At 50.3% G+C, this 26425-nt stretch overlaps 1 long non-coding RNA gene across 2 annotated transcripts; it reads right to left on the bottom strand.

Moving 5' to 3' along the window:
* Positions 1–376: 376 nt before the first annotated feature.
* On the bottom strand, positions 377–26226 carry LOC116751970. 2 transcript variants are annotated; one of them, XR_004349380.1, is made up of 5 exons: positions 25975–26226; positions 24755–24930; positions 7555–9698; positions 577–6568; positions 377–487 (listed from the first exon to the last, which is right to left on the bottom strand). It is a non-coding gene; the product is annotated as an uncharacterized LOC116751970 (long non-coding RNA). The 2 variants fall into 2 exon arrangements; XR_004349379.1 differs by lacking the exon at positions 377–487 and having other exon boundaries at positions 1614–5340; positions 6484–6568.
* Between the last annotated feature and the right edge of the window lie 199 nt (positions 26227–26425).

The following is a 26425-nucleotide window of genomic DNA, read 5'->3' as shown; positions in this document are numbered from 1 at the left end:
TTTCTGGGGAAGGGACCAAGAATCTGTGTTCTAATACATTCATCAGGTGCAGCAGTGAGCTAGATGGCTATTTTTTTTTAATTTTTATTTAATTTATTTATTTTTGGCTGTGTTGGGTCTTCGTTGCTGCACGCGGGCTTTCTCTAGTTGCAGCGAGCAGGGGCTACTCTCCGTTGCAATGTGCGGGCTTCTCATTGCGGTGGCTTCTCTAGTTGTGGAGCATGGGCTCCAGGTGTGTGGGCTTCTGTAGTTGTGGCACGTGGGCTCAGTAGTTGTGGCTCACGGGCTCTAGAGCACAGGCTCAGTAGTTGTGGCGCGTGGGCCTTAGTTGCTCTGCGGCATGTGGGATCTTCCTGGACCAGGGATCGAACCCGTGTCCTCTGCATTGGCAGGCGGATTCTCAACCACTGCGCCACCAGGGAAGCCCTAGAAGGCTATTGAGACATGCCAGTAAAGGGCTCCAGACCTCAAACACGGGACTGTGGCTCTGGGAGGCAAAGGAGGACACAGATTGGAGGCAGGCTGCCTTCAGGGTGGGAAGTGGGGGGAGGGCAAAGGGGAGAGAGGGAGTCTCACCTGACCCCTGCCTGTTTCAGGACCTGAGCGGAGGGAGGCATGAGAAAGACCATCAGGTTGGGCCTGGAGAGCCAAATGGAGGCTGGGCCCCTCCTGCAGAAGAACCTAGAAGCAGATCAGATGCAGGAGAAGATAGCGACAGGGGACATTTAGGATGCCAAAGGGGCCTGGGACTTGGGGGAAGATGACTGCAAGCATCTGGCTCCCACTTGGTATGTGAAGCTGGGAAAAGGAGACTACGGTTCAGATCCCTCCAGTTGCACACGCACATGGACACATGCATGGCTACATGTGGACACGGACATGGACACACAGACAGTCGTCTTCAGCAGGAGGCAGAAAGTGTGGTGGTTCAGAGATTGGGCTCTGGAATCCAGCAGCCCTGTCCCTGTGACTCTGGGAGCCTCAGCCTCCTCACTGACAGAAAGCCAATGACGCTAGCAGTTAACTCGATATGGTTGTTGTGATGACTTGATGAGATGCTGTATGCCAAGTCTGGGCACAGAGCCTGGCACGCAGGGAACACTCCATAATGGTAGCTCTGAGTAATACTAAAAAAATGTGATCTGACTTCTGAAGCCAAGGAGCCATAAAGTATTTCATTCAGTGTATCTCACTTCAGAAGCCAGAGAGTCATAAAGTATTTCATTCAGTGTTCGGAGACAAGTCCACGGGAAGGCATGAAACCTCTCATTTGTTGCTATCCACTCCGGGTGGCTTTCTCTGGGTGTGTCTTGATGAGTCCTTTGCCTTTTATTTCTAGGACTCCTGGAGAAATGACAGTCCCTTGCTGCTGCGTTTAATTGGAGAGGATCTCAGAGACCCGAGATTATAATTATGACACGTTAAATGCCGAGCTCTTCAAAAGTCTGCCCTTGCCCTCACTGTCACCCTGAACAGCTCTGAGAACCCAAACCCTGCAGCCCCCAGAGTGTGCCCTGGGTCTCTCAGCCAGGCCTCACCTGGGAAATCTGAGTGATGGTGACGTGCAGGCAGCAGGAAGACACACAGTAAACCTAGGAGCCTGTGATGAGCTCAGGAGAGGTGAGTTGATGATATGCTATTTATAGCCCCACTAAGAGGCTCTGGCCGCCAGCTCCATGTGAGGCTGGGTGGAAATGATGCCTCTGTGGAGCTGAGAGCACAGAATGAAACTGGTGATTCATGGGCAGCAGCCACTTGAAGTACAAACGCTCCCGCGTCCCAGCCCCGCTGGCCTTTCAGACGCCCACTTTGGAAGCCTACCGTCTCCAATCTTCATGCCTTTGGACAGGATGCGAGGACAGGCAGGTTCTGCCTCACAAGGGACCTAAGAAGGGCAGCAATGCTCCTCAGAGAACCCCAAGACCCTGAGCCCACCCCTCCCAGGGCCTCAGCCAGAGCCCAGGTCAGGGCTGAGTAAGAGGCAAGCCCTGGGCTCAGGAGGCCTGCAGGTCAGAGAGAAAGGACTGTTCCTGCTCCTGCCCCCTGTCTCCAGGGGCAACACTGGCCACACAGCAGCTTCCTGATGACGCTTGTTCTGCCGAACATACAAATACGTACAATGAGGAAATCCTGGTAGTTTTTAAATTTTCCCCCCCAATTCCATAGCCCAGTACCTGTCACCTGAAATAGCTGTTGTTTATTTTCCTTGGTAATATCTTGGCTTCCAGGCCAAAGGATACTTGGAGGCCCCAACTCAACTCACACTCGGTGAGGAATGTGCTGGGGGGTCTCTTAGCTTTGTCAACCAAGACTGGATTGAAAGGGTCGAACCAGGATAAGGAGGCATAACTGAACTCTGGAGCCAGACTGTCTGGGCTCAAATTCCATCTCCACACTTGCCAGCCACGTGGCCACCATCACATTCTTCTCTTAGACCCAGTTTCCTCCCTGGTAAAGTGGCGGCAATAACAGAACTTACCTCAGTGGGTTGTGGGGAAGATGAAAAGAAGAAATGTATGTGAAGCGGTCAGCGCAGTGCCTGGCACATGGAAGGACTCAGTAAGTGGGAGCTGCCGCTGCTGCGTGCTTGTTCTTGGTGCAGCGTCTTGGCCCCTACACTGACACCATAGCCTGTGGCCCTGAGGCTCCTCATGGAGGTGGTGCCCTGAGCCTCAAGAGAGACCGTCTGTCCCTCACAAGCACAGCCCGCATCAGGCTGCCCAGCATGATGGAGTCCACCCCTGGGCAGCTTGGCCCTTTGCGCTGCCTGCCCCTGCCCTTGCCTAGGAAGCAAGTGCCTATCTTTTGGGTTGGGCCTTGCCTGGGCTTGACCACTCTACTCTTCCACTCCTCTGGGCCTGGGGTGGCCCTTGGGGGCATTAACTATCACCGCCCAGTGGAGGACTTCACCTGAGGGCCCCAGGTATTAACTTGAGGTCTGTAGCCAGCAGGTTGCCTACCAAGGGGGGGCCTGGACAGCAGACAGGTTGGGCCCACCTCACCTACCAGCTGGGCATACAGCACAAACTGCTGAATCATGAAGGCCCACGAGGCCTTGGCTGTTTGTACATTCTCTCCTCTCTAGCTGTCAGCCAAAACATAATTGTAGCTGTCACTTTGGCAGCAAGACGCTGTGATGTGTCCTAGTACCACTGCCTCTGCTCCATGGCAGTGAGCTCTGGGGAGGTGGGAGGAATCTGCAGCTGCTCCCGTGGAGAGAGCCGTTCCGGAAAGTGACCTGTGCAGTGTTCAGCCAGGTGCAGCCTTAGGGGTGGTGTGTGCACCAGGGTAAGGCCCTGCATTAGAACAGACCCTGGCACGCCTACATCTGCATCTGCATCACGCAGTTCTGAAATGAGGCATTTCGGGCAGCTACAAGGGCTTGGAAAACAGCCTTTAGACTTACACGGAAGTTGGACTCCAGTGTGCCTGGGCTGAATGAGTAGTTAGACAGTGGGGTACACGGTGTAGGGAGATGGTGCCAGAGGTATACCTAGGGCCAGATTGTGAAGCAAGGGGCTTGAAGGCCAGGCCATGGAGCTCGGACTTGATCCTGCAGGTAACGGGGAGCCACTGAAGTACTTAAGGGAGAGAGTGATGTAGTCATACGACATTGAGCGTCTGCGCTCAAACATCCAAAGTAGTGGCACTAGGCGTAAAGACCCCCCCTCCCCACGGCAGTGGTGTGCTGCGTAGGAGGGTGTTCTGGAGTGCGTGGGGCAGCAGCCCCAGGATTTCAGGGCTGACTGACTCTGTGCTTAGTGGGTAAGTGTGGGAAGGGTCAGCTCTGGTCAGGCTAGCTGCAGGTGTTCAGCACGTGAGAGGAGGCTCATGCCTGCCTTATTCCTTGGTCCTCCTAGGCCAGAGTTCATTAATGAGGCACCTGTGTGCAGATGTGCCAAATGCAAGGGACTGCACACACTCATGCCAAAGGTCAGGGGAGGCTCCTGGGGCTGAGAAACGGTCCCACTGCCTGTGGGTGTTGCCTCCCTCACCACACACACACTAAGAAAACAGCAGAGACAAATACCCAAGCTTGGGGAAATTCCCTAGAAGGAAGGTTCTATCCTAATGAACTTAAAAATCTGCCAGTTCATAGGTTGGTTAATGAAGACAGAGAATATGAAGTGTTGGGAGCCATTACTAGTGGTTGAACCACCCATGAGCATGGGAGCCAGAGCATATCTAGACCATCATGTAAGTCAGGAGGAAGACAGGATTCAACTGACAAAAATTGTGTGTACCCTGCTCAGAAGTGCATTGTTGTGTAAGCAGTGGTTTGGCAGTCATTATTCCCTTTCAGCTGCAAGCCAGGGAGGGAGGGATGCCTCTCAGCTGTCAGGAGAGGAAGGGAAGGGGGAAGGAATGTTCCCATTCTGGAATGATCTTCCATCAGTGTTCCCTGAGTTGGGCTGCCAGGAAGGCAGAAGGGAGGGGATGCGACAGCTACTGAACAGTGAGGAAGGTCCCTCACCTGCACAGCCCCTGACACAAGGTGGGTGTGGAGGGAGGGTGCCTGGAACCCTTTGGCCTGTGGGTGGAGCCTGAACCTTATCCTCTTCCCCGAGGACAGGCAGCACATCGTAACCACCACTGACTGCCCTGGGCTGGCTTGGAGCAATATGCCAAGCTGTAGTTTTTCCTATTTGGTTTGCTTTTTCCTTTAAATTTTAACATGTATCAGGTTTTTTTTTAATATAATATACAATCAGAAAAGTCCAAACAACCATATGTACAACGTAACAAATAATTATAAAGTTAATGTTATTTTTTTTATAGAGAAAAAAAAGAAAACAGATGGCCCTTAAACCTCTGCCTGGCCAACCTCCACTGAAATTCTTTTAACATAGTTTAAAAATTAAAATAGTACAAAAAGATATAAAATGAAAAGTAAGTGCCTCCTCCATCCCTCTGCCCCACAGGTGAACACTAACAGTTTCTGGTGTATCCTAAATTTTTTTCTCTGCATCAATAATATTTCTGGAGTATGTGATCACACAAGATTTGTCTGTATTTAACAATTTTAAAAGAGGATATACTCATGTCTGTCCCAAGATATAAAATGAATATGTGTCAAAGATTTAGTTTAACTCATTAATTAACGAGAGAACCACTAAAACGTTACAACCAATTCAAAGGAGAACTCAAAACTATCACACATGATAGTCAGATAAGGAATGCTGAAATCATTTCAGAAATGGATGCAAAATTGGTCAGAATCCACACAGCAATAGTCAGTTGCCTTCCACTAGACACAATCTGTGTAACTGTGAACAGGAATTATTTGCATTACTATTAAGGTGTTACAGCTTCACTTCCATCTTTAGAGCTGAGAAATACCTAGTCAAAGACACAAAAGGCAGAAAGAACCTAGGTGGGTAAGTTATTCAGGACAACCACTAAATTTCAACATCTTTCACAGTTTTCCCTACACTTGTAATTGGCTCCCTACCTACATCCCTCCTTGGAATTCCCCTGCCGACAACCCCTGCTGCCCTGTTTGTACCAGTTGACATGCTGTACATGTTCCAGGTGATGGGCCAGGGCTGAAAGCCTAGCCTGGGAGAACCAACAATCACCCAGGCTGAGCCAGCCAAGTGCTCCCAAGGCCCTGACGCTCTGCTTCTTTGGTTGTGGGCCCTGGAGTTGTGAGTCATGGTGACTCAGGACTGGCAGTCATGTTGGGCCTTGTAAAAGATGGTTAAGGGTTTTGTGAAAAAGGGAAGAAATTAGAAATGCAGGGGGAAAGGGCCTGTAGTCCAGCACAAAAGACAAAACGTTTGTCTAATGAGCTTCCAGTTCCTGGGATGACTTTGTGCATTTGGATTCTGTGAGAGTCCTCTTTATGCTGGCGTCAGCTTGGGTGGTGTCTGTTCCAATAATTCCTTACCCAAGGGAGTAGCTGACATGCAAGATGTATTATGACCTAAGGAGCTGGGGTGGTGTCTGAGGCAGTTTCCCACAGAGCCCAGGGTCTGTGTTGGCACCACGGGGCATTATGTCAGCTGCAGAGAGCAGGGGGCAGAGTGGGTCTATGATACATAGTACACTCTATGATACAGTAGAGTGATCTGCATCCTTGTACAATCACCTCATCTCCTATGAACAGGTTTTCTTATCTTAAAAATGGGGCACCATGCTCCTTTCTGGCTTCTTCCCTGGTCCCCATGGAGGTCCAGTGGGAGGCATGGGTGTGAGTCTACTGCCCAGGCCAGTCATGTGGTAGGAACTAAGCCCACAGCACTGGCAGGGTGGGAGAGCTCAGCCCCTCTGTGCAAAGTGCTTTGGGAGAAGAGGTTTTGTGCAGAATGGCCAGTCATGATTAATTGATGGGAGGCTCTCAGGCAAAGGATCAGATTTCATAGATAAATACACACACACACACACACACACACACACACACACACACACGCTTTGGCTCTCTTGAGAAGGAAATGTTCATTCAGCATAAGGCAAGCGTATCTAAATCAAGATTTTCCATACCTTCAACGGGTTCCTTTCCACCATCTTCATTCATTCACTGAGCATGTACTGAGCACCTACTGTATGATGAGCACTGTCCCAGACACTGAAATCATGAGACAAAGAGTTAGCTCCTGCCCTTGCAGTGTTGGGAAGCAGACATACAAAACGAGCTTTACCAAGGAGTGTGATAAGAACAGAGAGAGGAAAACAAAGGATATTCTAGCAGCACTCACCCATGACCCCAGTGTGGCATCAAGGATCCTCAGGGCATGGCCAGAGGAAAGTCTAGTGTTGCTGGAGTGCCATGGAAAGTAAGGGGCTGGCTGCAGTGGGGCCAGTCATGTGGGGACTCGGGGGCCTCAGGAGAAAGTCCATACTTCACTCAAGAAACTGAGTGCTGTGGCCAGTTTTGTACTGTAGAACTGTTACTCTGGCTGCCCGTGAAGAGTGGTTGGAGGGGAACAGACTAGAGGCATAAAGACCTGTTAGGAGGTGGCTACAGGCATCTGAGCAGGAAGTGATGACCTGAACTTAGTAAAACAAGTGGAGGGAACTGATTCAAGAAATGTTTGGGCCAGGATTTAACCTGAGAAACGAGACAATGATGACCGTCAGTTTTTAAGCAAGGACAACCATGTGGTTAGGGTGTTGCCATCACAGGAGAAAGAAACCCCAGGAGGAGAAGCAGGTTTGGGGGAGGGGGATGGGCTGGACAATGGTGAGTTCAGTTTGAGACATGGTGAGTATGAAGGACCTATGCACATGCAGGTGGAAGCATTCTGAGGCAGATGGACACACAGGTCTGAAATCTAGGGAGCAGTTCAGGCTGTGAAGCTGGAGGGAATGTGGGCACAGACAAATTTACATGAGTGTGGTTGGGGAGGAGAGGGCAGGGGAAGAAGTGGAGGGGCATCATGCCCTTCGGCCCTAAAATTCTCACCTGCTGAGAATGAGGGTGGGGAAGGGGCTAAGGGCAAGGAGAGGATGCTTGGAACACCCGTTAGGGGAAATACCAGAGAATCTGACCTAGGCCTAACAATACAGGGGCCCTGGTGGCTTTGGAGGTCATAAATCTGCATTAGCACTGACCTGTCCTCCTCAGGGTCTTCTCCAGGACATAGAAGGCAGGAAGGTTGGTCGGCCTGTAGTACTTGGGCTGCAGTCTTACAAGACAATTGTGGCAGAAGGTTCATTTCCTTTTGAGTGTGTAGCAGAGACAGCTAACTGTTCACCAAAAAAAAAAAGTGTATCCCTTGCCCTGCCATAGAACAGAGTTGAGGCTAGGAAGGGGCGTCCCAGCAGAGGCTACATTTCCCAGCATATACCCCTCCTCTCACATCTGTTACATCTGAGAGGAGTCAAGTGACACGTTCTTGCCAATGGAATGTTGATCAGGGATGACATGTATTTTCCAGCCCCAAATAGTTAAGAAGCAGATGTGCCTTCTCCACCCTTCTTTTCCTCTTCTAGTTTAAGGCCCCCTTGGAAACCACATGTTGGAGATGGCAGAGCCACAAGGTGGAAGGATCCCGGTCCCTAAATCATCCCTTGGAGGACACACACCACTGATCAGGAACACCCACGTGAGTTGTTTGTGAACAAGAAATCAGCTATATTGTCTGAGCCAATATACATTTGGGGATTTGTTTGTTACAGCATCTAGCACTACCCTGACTAATACAGGGTTTAAGAAAGTTGTTGGTTCTTCAGATGATTCTGATGTGGCCAGACTGGAGAATCAATTGAAGCCTCTTGGGACAGAAAGTCTTTGTTGAAGTGCAAGAGCAGGAGTGGAGAGCAGACTGGAAATATCTAGAAAGCAGGAGGTCAAGGCCTCTGGTAGAATTCAGGAGGCTAACATTTCAGAGAGGGGCTATCCTGCAGTGTGGCAAGAGCCAATGGGAAAAGGTAAGGAACATTAAGCAGGTCCAGGAACTGTGATGCTGGGGGTCAGGAATCATGTTGGATGGTTAGTCCACTTGGAAATTGTGGTCTGTGACAAAGCAGGACATGGGGTGGAGAGAGAGTGTCAGAGGTCTGGCCACTGTCTTGCAACCAGGGCAATGGGAAGAAGTGCTTTAGTTAAAAACTAGACTAACCATCAGGACTGCCATCACTAAGCCCCGTCAGCTGCCATGGCTGAATGGATCTGAGCAGGGTGTCTCATCATTGGTGAGGATTTGTTCATTAGGCCACAGAGATGCACACCTGAAAGCTGGTCCATGAAAAGGAACACCTGTAAATGCTGAGGCAGGCTAACTCCATCCAGCAACAGAAACAGCCAGACCCACAGCAAGAGTGCTTTCTTCAGTTGGTAGAGAAGCTTGGCACTCTCCAAATTGCTTGTTTACACGTCTGTTTGAGCCTCATGGACATCCCATATTAAAGACAGTGTCCCTCTGTGCCAGGTAAGGTCACCAAAGTGTTAAATAAATGATAGCACTCAGAAGGGAGTGGAACCAAGGTCTCCTGATCCTTGGCCAGTGGTCCTCATTATAAAATCCCTTTTACAGACATTTTTAGACATTAACTACCCATCATCTTGGGGAGATTTAGGCCTCAACACACCCCTGGCAGCAGGAATGACGGGGATGGCCTCCAAAGGCACTTCCAGCTAGCAATTCTTAAGAGTTTCTGAATGAGTAGTTCCAAAATAAGACTAGGAATAGGAATGACAGAAAACTCAAAATAATAGTTGTGAAAATAAGAGAAGTTTATGTCTCTTAAAAAAGAGTCTGATGTAAAAAAAAAAAAAAAAGTCTGATGTAAATGTAAGGGCTGCTATGGCCCTCCACAATTTCAGAGGGTCAAGGCTCCTTCTATTTTGTTTTTTTCCCTCTATTGTTGTGTAGCAAATTACCTCAAAACTCAGTGGCTTATAACAACAATAAGCTTTTCTTACCTCACACTTTCTGTGCGTCAGGAATTTAGGAGTAATTTTCTAGGTGATTCTGGCTTAAGCTCTCTCATGAGGTTGCAGTCAGGATGTCAGAATGGAGCTGTGGTCACTTGATGGCTTGAATGGCACTGCAACATTGGTTCTGGCTGATGGCAGGAAGCCTCAGTTCCTCACCACCTATAATCCTCCGTAGGGTTGCTTGAGTGTGCTTACAACATGGCAGCTGGCTTCCACTAGCCTAGAGCAAGTGCAGAAGCTGCAGTGTCCTTTATGAAGTAGTCTCAGAAATCACACTATCATTTCTGCAATATCCTGTCGGTTACACGGGTCAGTCCTGTTGAATACGGGAGAGAATGAAACAAGGACCTTCCAGTAGTTGAGAATTACTGGAGGCCATCTTGGAAGTTGGGCTACCATATCTGCCATCTTCAGAGAGTGGCTTCATCCCAATATTCTAATATGGCTGCTCTAACTCCAGCTGTCACATCACAGAAGGTACTTTCTGGCTGGCATGAAAAAAGAAGAAAGGAAGAAGGCATGCCTTTCAAGAAGTTGCATACACTATCCTACTTATAGCTTATTGACCAAAACAGTCACATAGCTGGAAAGGAGGCTGGGAAATTTAGTATTTATTTTGGGTGCCATGTACTCAGCTAGACCAGATATTGGGGGACACTTGGCAGTCTCTGACACATCAGCAATGTCCCTGTGTATATTTCAAAGGATGGTGTGGGGAGGGGAGCACAGAGGACATCACTATCTTGGGTTACTGACCTGGCTAAGGACTTCTGGCCCATCTTGTCTGGGAAACGTGTGTGTGTGTGTGTGTGTGTGTGTGTGTGTGTGTGTGTGTGTGTGTGTGTGTGTTGCAGGGACAGGGGAGGAGTGCAGATAAGTGCTTTATCCTGTAATTAGTGAATCTCAGTGTCAAGAGAAAATAGTCCTTAGAAGAACTCAGGAGACAAATGAACATTAAAAACAGACTGAGTCCTAGAAACCCAGCCAAGAGTGGTCCCAAGAATTAAGATGATCCAGAAAATGAGAAGACCATCGCAGGAGACACTGTGAGAGCAGCCTCATTCTGCACCCAGACATGCAGGTTTAAATAATTCTAGGTAGCCCAACTTATGACCCCAATGCAGAAGCCCAGATGGGCAACTCTACCAGCTGTGTTTTTAAAAGATCGCATGATTCCTGATCAATGAACCAAGGAGACCAAATGCAAAAGTGTTTAGAGCCGAGCTGCAGATTCGCCCAGACCTCTTAGAGACCAGAGCCAAGGCTTGAGCAGCCAGCTGGGTGCTGACTCAAGCTGGGAGTGAGCCCGACATTGGAGCCTAGCTAAGCAGGAGATGAGCCATCAGCCAGCCAGAGGATTCTAAGGCTTGAGAAGCCCACAGAAAAGCTGCCCTGGCAGAAGGAGGGCAAGGCTCTGACTTGGCTGAGTGGCTGGTGACAGAGGGCACTGTCAGCCTAGAGGAATGCAAAGTCTGGAGCAAGAGGCCTACAGCTGGGGCATCCAAGGGGGCAGCTGGTACTGCCAAGGCCCCTGTGGCAGGAGCTGGCTTTCTCTTCATTGCCAAGGCCTGCCTAGACCTTGGATCCTTATCTTGAGGGTGGAAGAGGTGGACTGAGGATTCAGAGGTGCTCGCTTCATGGAGGGTGACTACAGTCTCCTACCTGCCTGGCTAGCCTCGTGTGCCCTGCCCGTAGCCCAATCTGGGTAACGTCCTGGGTCCTGAGTCCACACCGGGCCATCTCCAGATGGGGTGTCAGGACACCCTGGGTAGGCAGGATGCTCACTCACTCGGGTCACAGCCCATGCCCCTTATTGTACGTGGGTTGTCAATCATCACCACATTGCTGTGCACCAGGGTCAACCTCCAGAGCAGTAAGGGATCACCACAGCTCCAGCCTTCCCCACTCTGCCTTGGCCTGAGTGCCAAGGTCACCGAGAATTTGGGGGACCTCTACAGACTGCTAGTTTGAGGACCCTTTCAAGAAAGACACCTCCAGGTGTGGCTGACATCGGGCTCCAACCTCAGGTGGGGGTAGGGGGGTGTTGGAAGCTAAGGGTGGGCTGGTAGGGGCTAGTTAGGAAGGGTAGAGCATCCCAAAGTGGCCTGGAATTGGCTTGGGAAATCCAGGACTGTGCTTTGTTGGCTCTGTTGCAGCAATGCTTAGTGAGCACCTGCTCAATGAGGCAGACACTTGGCTACCCCCTGGGTACACGGAGCAGAGGAAGGCTCATATGACATCACACCAGACCATAAGTAAAGCAAAACAGTAGAGGGTGCAATATGCAGTGATAGGTTAAATACAAGACACAGAAACAATGGAGGAGGGGAATGTGCTGGTAGAGTGGTAAAGGGAAGCTTCACTTCACAGAAGAGGTGGTACCTGCAAGAAAGAACAGGACTTCCTCAGCCGCGATGGGGCCAGGTGAGGAAGGGAATCTAGGCAAAGGGAACAGCAAGCCCCAGAGCTCTTAGCTGTGAGACCACCAGCGGTAGAGGAAGAGATTTTCCTTGCCTGATGTGTTCATTAGACTCTGAAATTTCTGGGCCCTTTCAAGGTGCAGTAGCCTTGATCTCTTTCCATTAAACAACTCAGAGGAGTCAGAGAGGGGAGAAGATGCTCCCTCCCTGCTTGTTGGGTTTTCTTTCAACTTTGAGTCCTTGGTAGCTGGTCATAACAGGGCGGGGGAACCATAATTATGAAGAGGAGAAGGGTTCTTTGATCTTGAAGAACCTGCCCAAGGCCCAGTCCATCTCTATGTAGGTCCTCAAGTGACCTTGGATGGTCCCTTAGGCATGACTGTCCCCAGCAGCCTCTGTGGGGCAGGAGGCAAGGCTGGGAGGTGCACCGGGTGGGGCACTCTAACCTACCCTCCCTGCTGTCAGACCCAGTCCGTTGAGGTATCTGGCCCTCTCTGGAACCCTTGGGAACCCCCAGCATTGCCAAAGCACCGTCCTGCATCTTGCAGTTGGCCCTACAGTGTGAGAATCGTCATCTGGCTCATGCTGACACATCCTAGTAACTTTTTTGGTGGTGTACAGGCTTGCTTTTCCTCTAGGACCCAGGAAAACGTGATATGCAAGTGAATCACCAGGTGACCCAAAATCAAACAGCTGCTCTGGAGTTCTTCTGTGAAGGCAAAAGGAACTGGAGGCCCCAAGAGGTCCACCTCCTTTCTGGGTCAAGGTGGGCAAGTGAGACTGAACCAGAGTTACACTGGGATGTCACCCTGTCTCTGGCTACAGGTGGACCAGGAACCTCAGGCAGAGCCGCCAGTGCCCAGCGAGGCTTTGGGAGGATTTGTGGTGCAGGTGGAGGGTGGGTCATCAGTGCTGATGTCCTGGCCAGCCCAGTTCATTCATCCAGGAACCCCTTTCCCCTGACTGTTGCTCTTCTCACTGGGATATGCAAACAGCCTCATGGCAGGCCTGGCGTTTCTCTCACCTATGCCAGCTCCAGCCCCAGGGCCTAGCTCAGGTCACATCTCTCTGGTTCAAAAACCCCTTAATATAAACTCCTTGGTCTGGCATCCAAGGCCCTACCCACTACAGTACTAACTCACCTCTCACCAGTCTTCCATAAACTCCTCCTCCAGCCCAGTGTGTGCCCATCCTTTTTGCCCTCTTCCCCTATAGCTCTCTCATCTTTGAGCCCTGGATCTTGCCTTTACGGGGCCCAAAGGTCCCCTTGCCACTGATGCCCTCCTGACCAGGCCCAGCTCCAGTGCCGTCTCACCTATCAAGTCTTCCTTGTCACCCTCTGCCCTCCGACCCTATGGCCTACAAGATAGAACTTTTTACTAGATTTGTATCGTTAATTATAGGAGTGATACATGCTTGTAAAAACATTCCCACATTATAGAAGCATACACAGTAAAATGACTGTGTCATCCCAGCTCTCCTTTCCCTAGAACTCACCCCAGTCAACAGTCAGGCATGCACATGGGTGCCCGTTTTACACAACAGGAGAGGGGACCCTTGAGAACTTTCCATCACCACTTGACATGGTGGTGGCAGGGTGGTGGTGGTGGGGAGCAGAGTTTGTGACTTGTGTTGACTTTGGAAAAAATCACTGGCCTCGAGGTCAGTCTGTGGGACCCCTTGATTCCTTTCAAAGAACAGAGCCCCAGGGAGGCATTTCTAGTTCACAGGAAGATATTCATTCTGTTCACCCAAGAGCCAGAAACTCAAGTTCAAAAGGCAGCCAGGCTGCTTGAGAATCCTCTTGGCCTAGCACAACCCCCACTATAAGCCCCGGCTGAGCTGAGCGGGAAGTCACGCAGCTTTAACGGCACGGTCACTCGGTCAGATGGAGAGATGCAGAGTTTGAACGCTGGCCTGCCTTTCTCCAGCCTGGGCCCTTGCCTGGCCCCTGTAGGTCCAATGTTCTGGCTGGTCAGCCTGGAGCCCTCTACTCGCCGTGTGCCCTGCTGGCGAAGCAGTGAGTCTCCTTACAGCATGGCTCAGGAGAATAATCTGCCCAAGGGACTACTCACCCTCCTTAGAGTAGGAACTAGAGGAAGAAGCGGGGCTGTGCTGGCATCTCCTTCTCCAGAGGTTCCAGCCCACGTTTCTAGGCAGTTTGAGCAACAGGGGATAGATGTCTTCCCTAAATAACCCAAGGTACCACATCTCTCCCCCATACTCCAATTCAAATAAAATATTTAAGGAAGAGAAGGGACTGTGGTACACCAAGGTGGGAACACCTAACCCCAATTTAGAGATGTCAGGGAAGGCTCCCAGGTATTGGCATACACACTGACACTTAAAAAATAAGCAGGGTGTGGCCAGGTGAAGGTGAGAACAGCATTCCACACAGAAGAAACACCACTGGCAAAGGCCTAACGGTGAGAGGGAGCATGACTTTGGAGAAACTGGAAATTCACTGTGGCTGAGCCTAGTGTGTGAGGGGGACATGGAGGGGGTGGGCTTGGAGAGGTCGACTGCTTGGGTGTGCAAACCTCAGGGCTTTGTCCCAGTGGCCAAAGGGAGTCAAGGAAAGGTTTTAAGAAGATAAGTGACATTTCAGACAGATGACTCATAGACCATGAGCTGGAGGTGATAAGTTTGGAGGAAACGAATGCCTTTGGGTGAGCAATAATGGTACCTAGACTAGGGCAGGCACAGTGGAAGATGAGAGGAAATAGAATTCAACACAGCATAAGGGGGTGAGGAAGAGGAAGGTGACCCTGGCTTAGGTGTTGAGGATATAGATCACAGATCGACAGTCACATTCAGCAAACAATTATTAACTGGACTGGACTCAGGGTGTAGGGATCTGGAGGTCCCCACATACTTTCATACGTAAAGAATTGAAGGCCAGTGGCCAGTGATAAGCCCCAATCTGGCCATCTAGCCTGCTGACATCAGTGCAGACCTGATTGGGCACCCAAATCTTGATTCAGGCATATCATGTACACAGAGAGGCTGCTAGACACCATAATCCTGAAGCAGACACCCCAGGTCCACAGCCGACCACTCTCAGCCAACCCAGTGCTCCCCTGACCTACAAGCCAAATATCCCTAGTCAATCAGCAACGCTCAGAAACTTTGTTTTTTGAATACAGAACAGAGATAGTTCATGACCAACCCCATTTCTCCCCCTTCCCCAACCTAGACTCTCTGCTGGAACAGTGTTTGTTTGGCAGTAAAACTTTTCTACTCAGCACTCAATCTTTGGCCTCTAGTCTTAACTCAAGCCAGAGGCCTCCACCAGCCACAGGGCCTGAAGGGGCTTCAACAAAGTTGGATACACCTTATATGTTCTTCGCACAATTCTGATATTCTATACTCTGTGGTCCTTCTTTGAGCTCTCCTGGGCACCTGCGGGTGCAGTGAGCAGCCCAATAGGGGCTGAGGGTGTTATCTGAGGCCATGAAACATGGGGGCATTGGGCTGTGGGGTATGGTGGAAGAATACAGGTAGGAATCCCAAACCCTTGGTTATGGTCTCCAGCTCCCCAGGTGACCTTTCCTCTTTGGGCCTGTCCCTCCAGCCCCCAGGCCTTTGCACATGCTGTTCCCTCTGCCTGGAATACTCTTCCCCTTCCCCTTTGTCTGTCTGACTCGTCCTTCAGATCTCTGCTTTCTCGGGGAACACCTTTTTTTTTTTTTTAATAAATTTATGTTTTTGTTTTATTTATTTTTGGCTGTGTTGGCTCTTCGTTGCTGCGTGGGCTTTCTCTAGTTGCAGTAGGCGGGGGCCACTCTTCGTTGCGGTGCGTGGGCTTCTCATCGTGGTGACTTCTCTTGTTTCGGAGCACGGGCTCTAGGCACGTGGGCTTCAGTAGTTGTGGCACAAGGGCTCAGTAGTTGTGGTTCGTGGGCTCTAGAGCGCAGGCTCAGTAGTTGTGGCACAAGGGCTCAGTAGTTGTGGTTCGTGGGCTCTAGAGCGCAGGCTCAGTAGTTGTAGCACATGGGCTTAGTTGCTCTGCGGCATCTCACTGACTTCCTGATCCAGGTCAGATTCTTTAGTTAAATATTCCCATAGACCCATGTTCCATTACTTCTTTCCCTTCATTAGGGGTTTTTGTTTATTTGTTTGTTTGCTACCATCTGCCTCCCCCAGCAGACTTCCATGAGAGAGAGGTTCTGTCCTACTCACTGTTGTATCCCCAGGCCCTGGCAAGGGACCTGTCCAGTAGTAAGTACTGAATGAATGCATGAATGAACAGATGGATAGATTTCACTTGGTAAAACAAAAGCTCAATTGGATGAGACCCTTCCCAGGATTGACGTAACCTTCTAGGCCTCTACCGTTTCATCTCTGAAATAGGAAGAATGTTCCCTGCTGGCTGCTTTACTTCTGTATCTAAAATGACTCCAGTTAGTCTGATAAAGTTTGGGATGCTTTAAAAACAACTGGGATAAAGGTTCCTATTTGGCTCAAGGACCTTATTTTCTGGCCCCTAGTCACATATATATGAATATTGAGAGAGAAATTCAGGCTGTGCCAGAAACCCCAGGGCCCTCTGTCAGAGTTGGAGTTAGACAGCCCCTTTCAGAGAAGGATGAGTGGCCAGAAGCCCCAGCCATGCCTCCTAGAGTTAGGGTGGTTAAGGCTCTCCTGTGTTCCCATGGCCCGGCAGGCAGGGTGGATGAGTGTCACAGCTCAGAACTGGGAATGGTGCCCCATCAGGGGCTCAGAGTCTACTCATTTATCCTTCTGTCTGTCTTCAGTGATGGACTGAGTGTAGGAGTTTTTCTGAGGCAAAGCAAGAGGTATGGCTTAGGGCCCAGTGAATCATCTCCCAAGAGTCTAGGCTGCACAAGAAGGCTGCCTGTGTCCACCATTGCTTTCACTGCTGCAGGTGGACCTCACCTGCTGAGGTCCAGATCTGCTTATAAGATGCACCAGGATGAGGACACCATCTTTATAATCTTCACGAAGAGATTCTGCCCAGCCATCCTCTCCCTGAGGGCCCATAACTACACATTCCTATTCCCCACAGTCTTGAGGGAACTTGCTCCTCCTGGAAGGGGTAGCTGGCTGGACTGGAAGGATGACCTGGTCAGGGGTTGGAGTGAGACAGAATCTCAGCCACATCAAAATTTGCGCTAATATCCCTAGCCAGGATGGGGAGTACCAGGTCCTAATAAATCAATAAGGTTCTTCAAGAGCTGAAAAACCTAAACGAGGAAAAGGAGGAGGCATCTGATTCTGGAGGAGCCTTTTCAGTGGCTTAGGAATGCAATGCCCATTATACAAATGGGTAAACTCCTGCCATGGAGACCTGTCTCTGATGGAGACCTGGGAAGAGCCAAAGCTTTCAGTATTTTAAAGAAGGGTAGCCCCTTGCCCCCACTCTTCAATGTGCTAGCTCTGTGCCTTCTCCTTCTGCTCAGACCACCATTCATCCTTACTGCACTGCTGGTTCCTGGTCACCTTGGGACACCCTAGCTGGCCCAGGTCCTCCTTAAACAAACTCACAAGAGTCAATACAATCACTATCAAAATCCCAACAATGTTTTTTTCAGATATAGAAAAATCCATCTTAAAGTTCATATGGAATCTCAAGGGACCCTGAATAGCCAAAACGATCTTGAAAAAGAACAAACTTGGAGGTCTCATATCACCTGATTTCAAAACTTACTTCAAAGCTATAGTAATCAAAAGAGTGTGGCACTGGCATAGAGATGGACATACAGACATATAGACAAATGAAATATAATAGAAATATAATACAAGAAATACAAGAAATAAATCCTCACATATATAGTCAAATGGTTTTTGACAAAGGTGCCAAGACAATTTAGCGAGGAAAGAACAGTCTTTTCAACAAACAGTATTGGGAAAACTGGATATCTACACGCAAAAGAATGAAGTTGGATCTTTACTTTACACCATATACAAATATTAACTCAAAAATGGATCAAAGACCTAAACATAAGAGCTAAACTATAAAACTCTTAAAAGAGAACATAAGGGAAAATCTCCATGTCATGTCTTTGGATTTGGCAATGATTTCTTGCAAATGACACCAAAAGCACAGGCGACAAAAGGAAAAATAGATAAATTGGGCTTCATCAAAGTTAAAAACTTTTGTGCATCGAAGGACAATACCAATAGAGTGAAAAGGAAACCCATGGAATGGGAGAAATATTTGCAAATCATATAAGGGGTTAAAATCCAGAATATATAAAGAACTCCCACAACTCAACAGCAAAAAACAAACAACCAAATTTAACATTGGACAAAGGACTTGAACAGACACTTCTCCAAAGAAGATAGGCAGATGGCCCATAAACACATGAAAAGGTGTTCAACATCACTAATTATTAGGAAATTCAAAATTAAAATCACTATGAGATACTAATTGACACCCATTTGGATGACTACTATTAAAAAACAAAAAACTAAACTGAACAGAAAATAACATGTGTTGGTAAGGATGTGGAGAAATTGGAACACTTGTGCATTGCCAGTGAGAATGTAAAATGATGCAGCTGCTGTGGGAAATGATATGGCAGTTCTTCAAAAAATTAAAAAGAATTACCATATGATCCAGTGATTTTAGTTCTGGGTATGTACCTAAAAGAACTGAAAGTAAGGACTTGAACAGATGTTTGTACACTTGTGTTCATAGCAGCATAATTCACAATAGGCAAATAGTGGTAATAACTCAAATGTACATCAGTGGATGAATGGACAAACAAAATGAGGTGTATACATAAAATGGAATATTATTCAGCCTTAAAAAGGAAGGAAATTCTCATATATACTACACTATACATGAACTTTGAAGACATTATGCTAGGTGAAATAAACCAGACACAAAAAGACAAAAACTGTACGATTCCACTTGTATGAGGTATGTAGAGTAGAGCTCATAGAGACAGAAAGTAGAATGGTGGTTGTGGGCTAGGGGGAGAAAGGTATGGGGAATTGTTGTTTAATGGATACAGAGTTTCATTTGGGGATGATGAAAAAGTCCTGGAGATGGATGGTGATGATTGCTGTACAACAATGTGGATTTACTTAATGCCACTAAACTATACACTTAAAAATAGTTAAAGTGGTAAATTTTATGTTATGTATATTTTACCACAATAAAAAAAGAAAAAGTTGAATGGGAGTAGGCACCTGAATCTGTAAGTGTCCTCTCCTGAGAGCTTACTCATGACCCTAGGAGATAGTGGGCGGGATGGGGGCAAAGGAAGGGGGCTGTCTGTTCCCCACCTCTACCACCAACCTCCCTTTATTTCTGCCTCTCTAACTTGTGGTCATATCACATGTCTTGTTCTATGTGTGTTGTCTAGATTGTGACTGTCATTCTCAAGTAGGTAGACTCAAGAATAAAGAAATATGACAGCAAGAGGTGACAGGTGTTGGGGGGATAGATTCAGGTTCAGCAGGGATTCTCAGAGCCTTGGAGGGGGTTGGCAGATTGAAAAGTCTTCCTAGTCTTAAAAGAGGAGTAAGTGACAGTTAAGAGGCCAGAGAGATGGGACGGTCATAGTCAAGCTAGGGGCACACAGAATGAGGCCACTGTAGCTGAGTTCTGTGGTCAAGGTAGCAGGAGATGGGGCTGGAGTCAGATTGGGCAGGACATTTACCCAAGGGGATCATAGCGCCCTGGAGGGTTTGCAGTAGGAAAGAGATCCATTTGACTTACATTTTGAGATGCTCACCCTGGCTGTTGGGTGAAGAATGGACAGCAGGGGGCATGGGTAGGAGCAGGCAGACAGTGAGAGGCTGCTGCAGGCATCCAGAGGAGAGGTGGTGGTGGCTTGGCCTGGGTGGTGGTAGTGGAGGTGGAGGGCTATGGACAGATTCTTGAGGTGTTGGGAGGAAGAGATGCCAAGGCCTGTGGCTAGATTGGACATGGGGCTGAGGGGCTTGCTGCCCAGGGGTCTTGGGTGGATAGGTGGATGGTAATACCATTTACTGAGCTCTAACCAGTGGTGGGACAGGTTGAAGGGACAAGTCTGGCACCTGGTTGCTGAGAAATGAGTGGTCAGTTCACCTTTGCTGGTTACACATCACAGCTCTTATATTCAGAAAGTTCTTCGAGTCTAACCCTGACCTTCCAGCTGCAACTGGAGCTCCAGCCATTCCAGGTTGCCCTTGGTGAGTCTTCTCGGTGCTGAGAGGTGGTGGGACTGAGGCATGGGCTAGCGGCCAAGGGCTTGGGTGGCAGGTGTGCCTTTTGCATGACCGCTATTAAGCATATCAACCTGTGGTGCCTGTCAGACTCAGACCCAGGGAGCCCATGCCAAGGTGCGTGGGCTGGAGTACCCGGTACAGGAGCCTCCTGCCCCAAGCACTTCAGGTCGGTACATGCCCCTCATCCTGCCTCTGGAGCCCTCTCTCAGATCAGAAGCATCCCCCAGGGCCCTCAAGAAGGGCTCTTCTTCATGATTCCTTCAGAAATAGAAGGTGGAGGGCAAAACCTCTGATCTTGATGCCAGACAAACTCCAAGAAATTACTCATCAGAGTTCAAAGCTTCAGAACCGCCGGAAAAGGGCCCTGCCCCAGTCTGATCGGAATAGCTGGTCAGCAGGGGCTGTGGCACAGGGGGCTTTCAAGGTTGGGGCCAAGGCCCTGACCGGGCACAGCTCCTTCCAGAGCTGGGCTGCCCTACACCTCATCTTACCAAACTACAACTGCGACCAGGGAGCCATAGGCAGAACCCCCCTTGGATCTGCCCCCCAGCTGACCAGTTGGGACCCTCAAAGCCCCCAGACCTACCCAAGACTGACTTGCCATGTGTTTGGGGTCCCATCAGTGGCTTCCTTATCCCCGATCCCTATCGTGCCCTTCTGGAAAGTGTCTATCAGTGCTGCAGCGGCCCCCATCCTGGAAGCCTGCTCCCTGACACCCTCAGGGAAGGGTCCCAGTATTGGCCTCTCATGAGCTTCCCATTCCCAGGGGCTGGGATCAGATGACCAGCCTACTCAGGTTTCCTTCTCCTGTCCACCCACCCACCGCTTAGCTCTCCTGGGCCTGGCTCACAGCCATGTCTGGTGTTAAGGCCTGCCAAAGGGTAAAGGGATGAGCACTGGGGAGGGAAGAGGTGACCGGGGCTCCACCTGGCTGGGAGAGAGCCAGGGAGTTGTCCCAGCAGAGATGACATTTTGGGAGCCATTAAATCTGGAGGAACAGAGTAGATTCACCCGGGTGGTAGCTCCCCCTCTCCTGAGCAGAAGCTTGTGTGGTGTAGCCTTGAGAGGCAGGCCTCTAGGGGAGGAGCCCTTTGGCAGGGTGTTCTTTCCCCATGATGCCTCCTGTTCTGTGCTTTTGCAGCTTGAGTGGTGAGGACGCCTCCCCATGGGAGCAGGGTCTCCAGGATGCTCAGCCTCAGGCCTGGTACTGCCCTGAAGCCACACAGAAACGCCTGCCCCCAATCTTCCTCCCCACAATCCTGTGAGCTCCCTCAAACCACGCACTCCTGGCTGGGCTCCTAGATTTGCTCCAGAGGGCTGGACAGGGTAGGAGGGGCCTCACTAAGTGTCCAGGGTCCACTTCAGGCAGGGGCTGGGCCTGGCCGTGTGCAGAAGTGTTCTGCAGTGAGGCCGGCCCAGGACCCGTGAGAGGTGCCAAGAGAGGGGCTGATGGCTAGAGGGGTGGGCCATCAGGGGAGACTCAGCCAGTGTGCTCTCCCAGCAGCCACCTCTGACGGCTCCAAGGGCTGCCCTAAATCCTACTGTCACCTTCATCTCCATTCTCAGCCACTGCCAAGAGCCCTGGTCTCTCAAGGGTGAGCCAGTAGGTGAGCTAGCGAAGTCAGGACTGCCCCCTCCCTTCCCACCACCCTTCTGCCTCAGGTTCTGGGCATGGGACAGAAGTGCCCATCCCTGCTTGCCATCCTACTCTGTGTGGTAAACAACGTAACCCACATGCCAGGCCCCTTCTGCCCATGAGACTGTGTCCTGTGGCTCTCCTGGGGGCATTAGTGCTCCCCCTACTTCCATGTCCAGACCCTGGCCAGGGTGTGCCCTCCATGCCTAGGGAACCCCTCAGAGCTTTTCAGGGGCCATGCCATTTGTCTCTCTGTTCCTGGCAATGCCCTGGGAAAGGAAACCCAAATTCCCTGAGGACAGAAGGTCAGGCAGTCAGGGAGAGATGGAGAAGGGCACATTACCGAGAGGAGTGAGTAGAAAGGTGCAGACCCTCTTCTTCTTGCCCCTTGTTCACCACCCTTCTCTGGCCAGGTGATTCTCCCACTTGCCACCACAGCAATCTCTGGGAGGAAAGAGGCTGAAGTCTCTAGGGTCTCTGGATATTTGGAAAGATGGGGTCAGAGATAGGAGGACTGCTAGAAGTAACCTCCAGAGAACAACCATGACCTAGGATGGAGTCCTCATGGGCCTGTCAGCTTGCTCTAAAACTGGATGGGGGGCAGCCTCCATAGGGGCCTGAGGAACCCCTGCCCTCCCAAAGGATCCTGATCTTTGCTAGGTCCTGTAGTGTCAGGCTACTAACCCTGGTACAGCCTCCCACGCTGTTAGATGAACCCTCAGGGAGTCAAACATCTGGGCTTCAGTGTCACTTTGGCTACTTGCCAGAGCTTCGTGAGCTTCTGCCCCTCTCTGAGAGCCTCAGTTTCTGCATCTGTAAAATCGATATTATCATTCCAAGGGCTCAAAAGAAGTTGGCTTTGTTCCTAAATATCTCCCTTCTCTGCCAGTCATTCATTCCAAAAGCCCGCTCTCCTTATTAGCGAGTTCTGGTTAAGCATTGCTGTAGTCAGATACTCTTTTTTTTTTTTTTTTTTTTTTTTGCGGTATGCGGGCCTCTCACTGTTGTGGCCTCTCCCGTTGCGGAGCACAGGCTCCGGACACGCAGACCCGGCGGGCATGGCTCACGGGCCCAGCCGCTCTGGGCATGTGGGATCTTCCCAGACCGGGGCACGAACCCGGGTCCCCTGCATCGGCAGGCGGACTCTCAACCACTGCGCCACCAGGGAAGCCCCATGTAGTCAAATACTCTTGAAAGGTGGTTGGGGGCACAGTGAGTTTCTCATCTTTTGGGGAGGATGCATTTTTCTGATGCCGTTGGGCCTTCTAGCCCCTTTCCCCAGTGCTGACCATGCCCCCATAAATTGAGACCTCTAGGCAGCACCCTTGCCAGCACCCTGTGCTATGCCCAGATGATTCCAATCTAATGGACTGCAGCCTGGGCAAAGATGTCAACACAACATTCCTTTGCTAATGGGAGCCTAAGCTGTCATTGGCCCAAGCAGGACTCTGACACTCAGCCATGCCACCCTCTATTTCAATTGACACCTGTTGGCTGAGTCCTTATTTTGCGCCAGGCACCTTGATAGGCTAGGAGGCAGGGAGTGGGCAGAGAGGAAGGTTAGCCATTCCATTGCCCCGACTGGTCCCCAGACACCAGTGGTATCCTCATACACATGGCATTGAGGTTCCATGCTAGCAAAATCCTCAAGGTGGGGACTTGCCCCTGAGAGCCAGTCAAGGAGGGCAGGGAAGGTTCAGCCAGGTCTCCAGACCCCCTCACACCCTTAATGAAGTGGCAGTGCCATAAGATGTCTGGTCCAGCAGGCTGAACAGAGAGAGCAGTCCTCTCACATTTAAGAGAAAATAGGATGTTGGGTTTACTATCAGGCTCAAAAGCAGGGAGCTGGCAATAAATCAAGAACTGAAAAGCTATGTCAGTGCTTCAAACTAAATTTCCAAGCCCGGGAAACAAATGAGCATTAAAATCCATTGGAAGAAAAAAAATCTATTAAAATTTCAGGAGAAATGCTTTGCTATAAATTAGATTTTTCTGTCAACCAGGATAATTCAATAATTTCCTCTTGACATTCTTGAGGTTGCTCTTTGGGGGGAATTATGATGCTTTGAAGTTGGGAGCGATTTGTTTCCAAGAAAAGATGAAGAGTTGACTGGGAGTGGAGGTGAGAGGGCAAGGAGGGGACTCTTCTACTAAAGGGGAAGGGGGCCCCCTTTGGGGGCTCTTTGCCACTGGACAGAGATTTTCCAGGATGGCCAGGAGGACTGCAGTGCAGCACTTTGACCAGGGGATGCCCCAGGCCAGACTTGACTCTGACAGGAGAGTGTGTGTATATGTGTGCAGGAGTGTTTGGGGAAGATCTTGGGGTCCTCCAATATCATCTTATAGTTAGGGCAGCCTCAAGTCTTACAGCTTTCCTAAATAACTGTCTAAAACCTTCCTCAACCCTTATGGAACCAGAGCTGGTTTCAGGTGCCCAAGGTCACTTCTTAGTTCTGGGTGCAGGGTAGGCGGAGGTGGCTGCCTGCCTCCCAGTCTTCCTTTCTTCCTTTGCTATGCAAGATTCAGCACCAGCCAGGACCCATGCCTCACATCTTATTTATCTCCTGTAATTTGGGGCTTTGATCCTAGCCCCTATCAACGCTTGTCTCTCTGTACAAGGTCCAACACAGCCATGATGCCAGACTGTCTCTGGCATCATTGGCCAAAGCTACTCTGACTGGACAGGACAGCTGGCAGAGGAGGGTGCCAGGCAAGGGGAGGGATCTTGGAGGACTAGGCACAATCAGACAGGCCACTGGGTACCAGCCTCCAAGACAACTGTGGGGAAGGGGCAAGAGACCCAAGTCAGGACTTGGGTAGGACAGGGCTCCAAAGTCAGCCAGCCTGGCTGTGAATTCTGGCTTCTCTACTGGCAAGTGTCTTAACCTCTCTAAGCCTTGATACTGCTATCTGTAAAATGAGATAATACTAGTACCTACCGTATAGATAGAACTAAATGTGACAATGTGTGTGAAGCCCCTAGCACCAAGCATGGCACACAGAGGTGATACACAGTAGCATCTTTAGGACAGCTCTTCCCACTAGAGGATACCCATCCCCTGCAGCCCTTGCTCAGGCCCCCTTCTCTCTCCCTTCTCTCCCACCAAAACTTGCCTGTCCTTGCGGACTTACCTTCTCAAACAGAATCACGAAGAATGACGTTTGCCTGTAGAGCTGGGCTGCCCGCTGAGCGCCATCACACAATTGTGCTTGGGAAGACTTTACCCACGGTGGTCACTCATTGTTGCTACCAACTACCCTCACAGGAAGGTTAGTTGATGTTAAAATACACTCATTTTGCAGAGGACCTGGGAGGTAAAGTGACACTGTTCAAGGTCACATATCTGGGAGAAGAGGTTGGAGCTGGGACTAGGGCCCAGGTCAAACCAGCTCAACCAGAGGCAGTCATTCATTTTAAAATACATCCTTCTTTCCATCCTTCCTTCCTTCCTTTCCTCCTTCCTTTCTCCCATGAATCAGAGCCTCCCAGAGCCCACACAATGGCCACTGGGACAGAGTGGCAAACTGAGGCAGGGATGCATGGGCGTCATCTTCTTTCCAATATTCTCCGAGTCTCCAGAAGGAAGATCATGGAGCGCAGCAGAAAGAGGTCAAAGGGGAAGGAAGTGGGAGAGTCTGGGAAAGTTTCCATTTAAGCAGCTGTCAGAACAAGCCATTCACTTGGACACTGCCTGACTCATAGAATAGAGAAATTCGGGGTTTTAAAGGTCATCTCATCCCACCCTCTTTTTGAATCATTTCTTCCACAGGTGCTCCCCCACCCTAGATAACGGGGAGCTCACTACCTTCCAGGGCAGCCCCAGGGTGCTCTTTGTTCCTCCACCCCTTCTGGGGCTCAGACTTGGCTTTCTGTGGCACAGTCCTGGCCCTGACCCCACACAGGCAGGGGTCAGCCAGCAGCTTCTCACTTGGCAAGGTCCCAGGTTTGGGGAGCTAATCTGTGAGCAAGGCAGGGGCTTTCTGGAGACTGTGTCTCTCCAGAGGACAGAGCTGGGTGCTGTCACGGCAGTGTTCCCCGGGGATAGCCCTGTTCCTAGGAGTTTCCCCTCAAAGTGGAGGTCAAAGGGAAACTTAGGGCTGGGAAACTTTGCCGCCACCTGAAACCAGGCTGGGAGTTCAGCAGACACGTAATCAAGACCACTGCAATTGCCTCAAAATGATAAATATTTCAACTGAGTTAGCCCCAGGCCAGGGGATGTCCAGGTTTCTGGTTTTGCCTAGGGAGGCACCCCCCAGGGGACCTGCTAGCACCTGGAGGGGCAAGACATAGGAGACATGGGAGCTGGGAAGGGGCAAGAGGTGTCTGGGGGTTTGGAAACTGTAGCCCTTACCATTCAGTAGCTGTGTGACCTTGAGCAAGTCGCTGGGCATCTCTTAACCTCAGATTCCATGTCTCTTAATGGAGGTAATAGTGGCGCCTGCTTCAGAGCCCTGATGGAGGTAACAAGACACGATGCCAGCAAAGTGCCTAACACTTAGTGAGCGCTCTGAAAGTGCCAGCCTTTGTTACTATTTGCAGCAGATGGGGAAACCCGTGGGAAATCCGGGCGCCTCTGGGAAGCTGGGGGTGGTGGGCCGGAACTTCCCGGAGCCCTGGGGCTGGGCGGGGCGTCCCGGGTTGGGCCCCGCCTCCTGTGTCCCGTTCCTCAGGGCCCGCAGAGCTTCTTTGCAGCCGCCGCAGCTGAGTCACTGCGGCCCGGCCGGCCGTTGGCCTTATCTCAAGACGTGTCTGCCCCTCGAAAGCCCCCGGCCTACCCGCCCGGCTACAGCTAATTTGCACCA

The sequence above is a fragment of the Phocoena sinus genome, chromosome 3, assembly GCF_008692025.1.
Source record: "Phocoena sinus isolate mPhoSin1 chromosome 3, mPhoSin1.pri, whole genome shotgun sequence".
In the NCBI taxonomy this organism is placed as follows: Eukaryota; Metazoa; Chordata; class Mammalia; order Artiodactyla; family Phocoenidae; genus Phocoena; species Phocoena sinus.
Note: the sequence above shows the minus strand (reverse complement) of the source record. Positions and strands in the feature narration are given on the sequence as shown.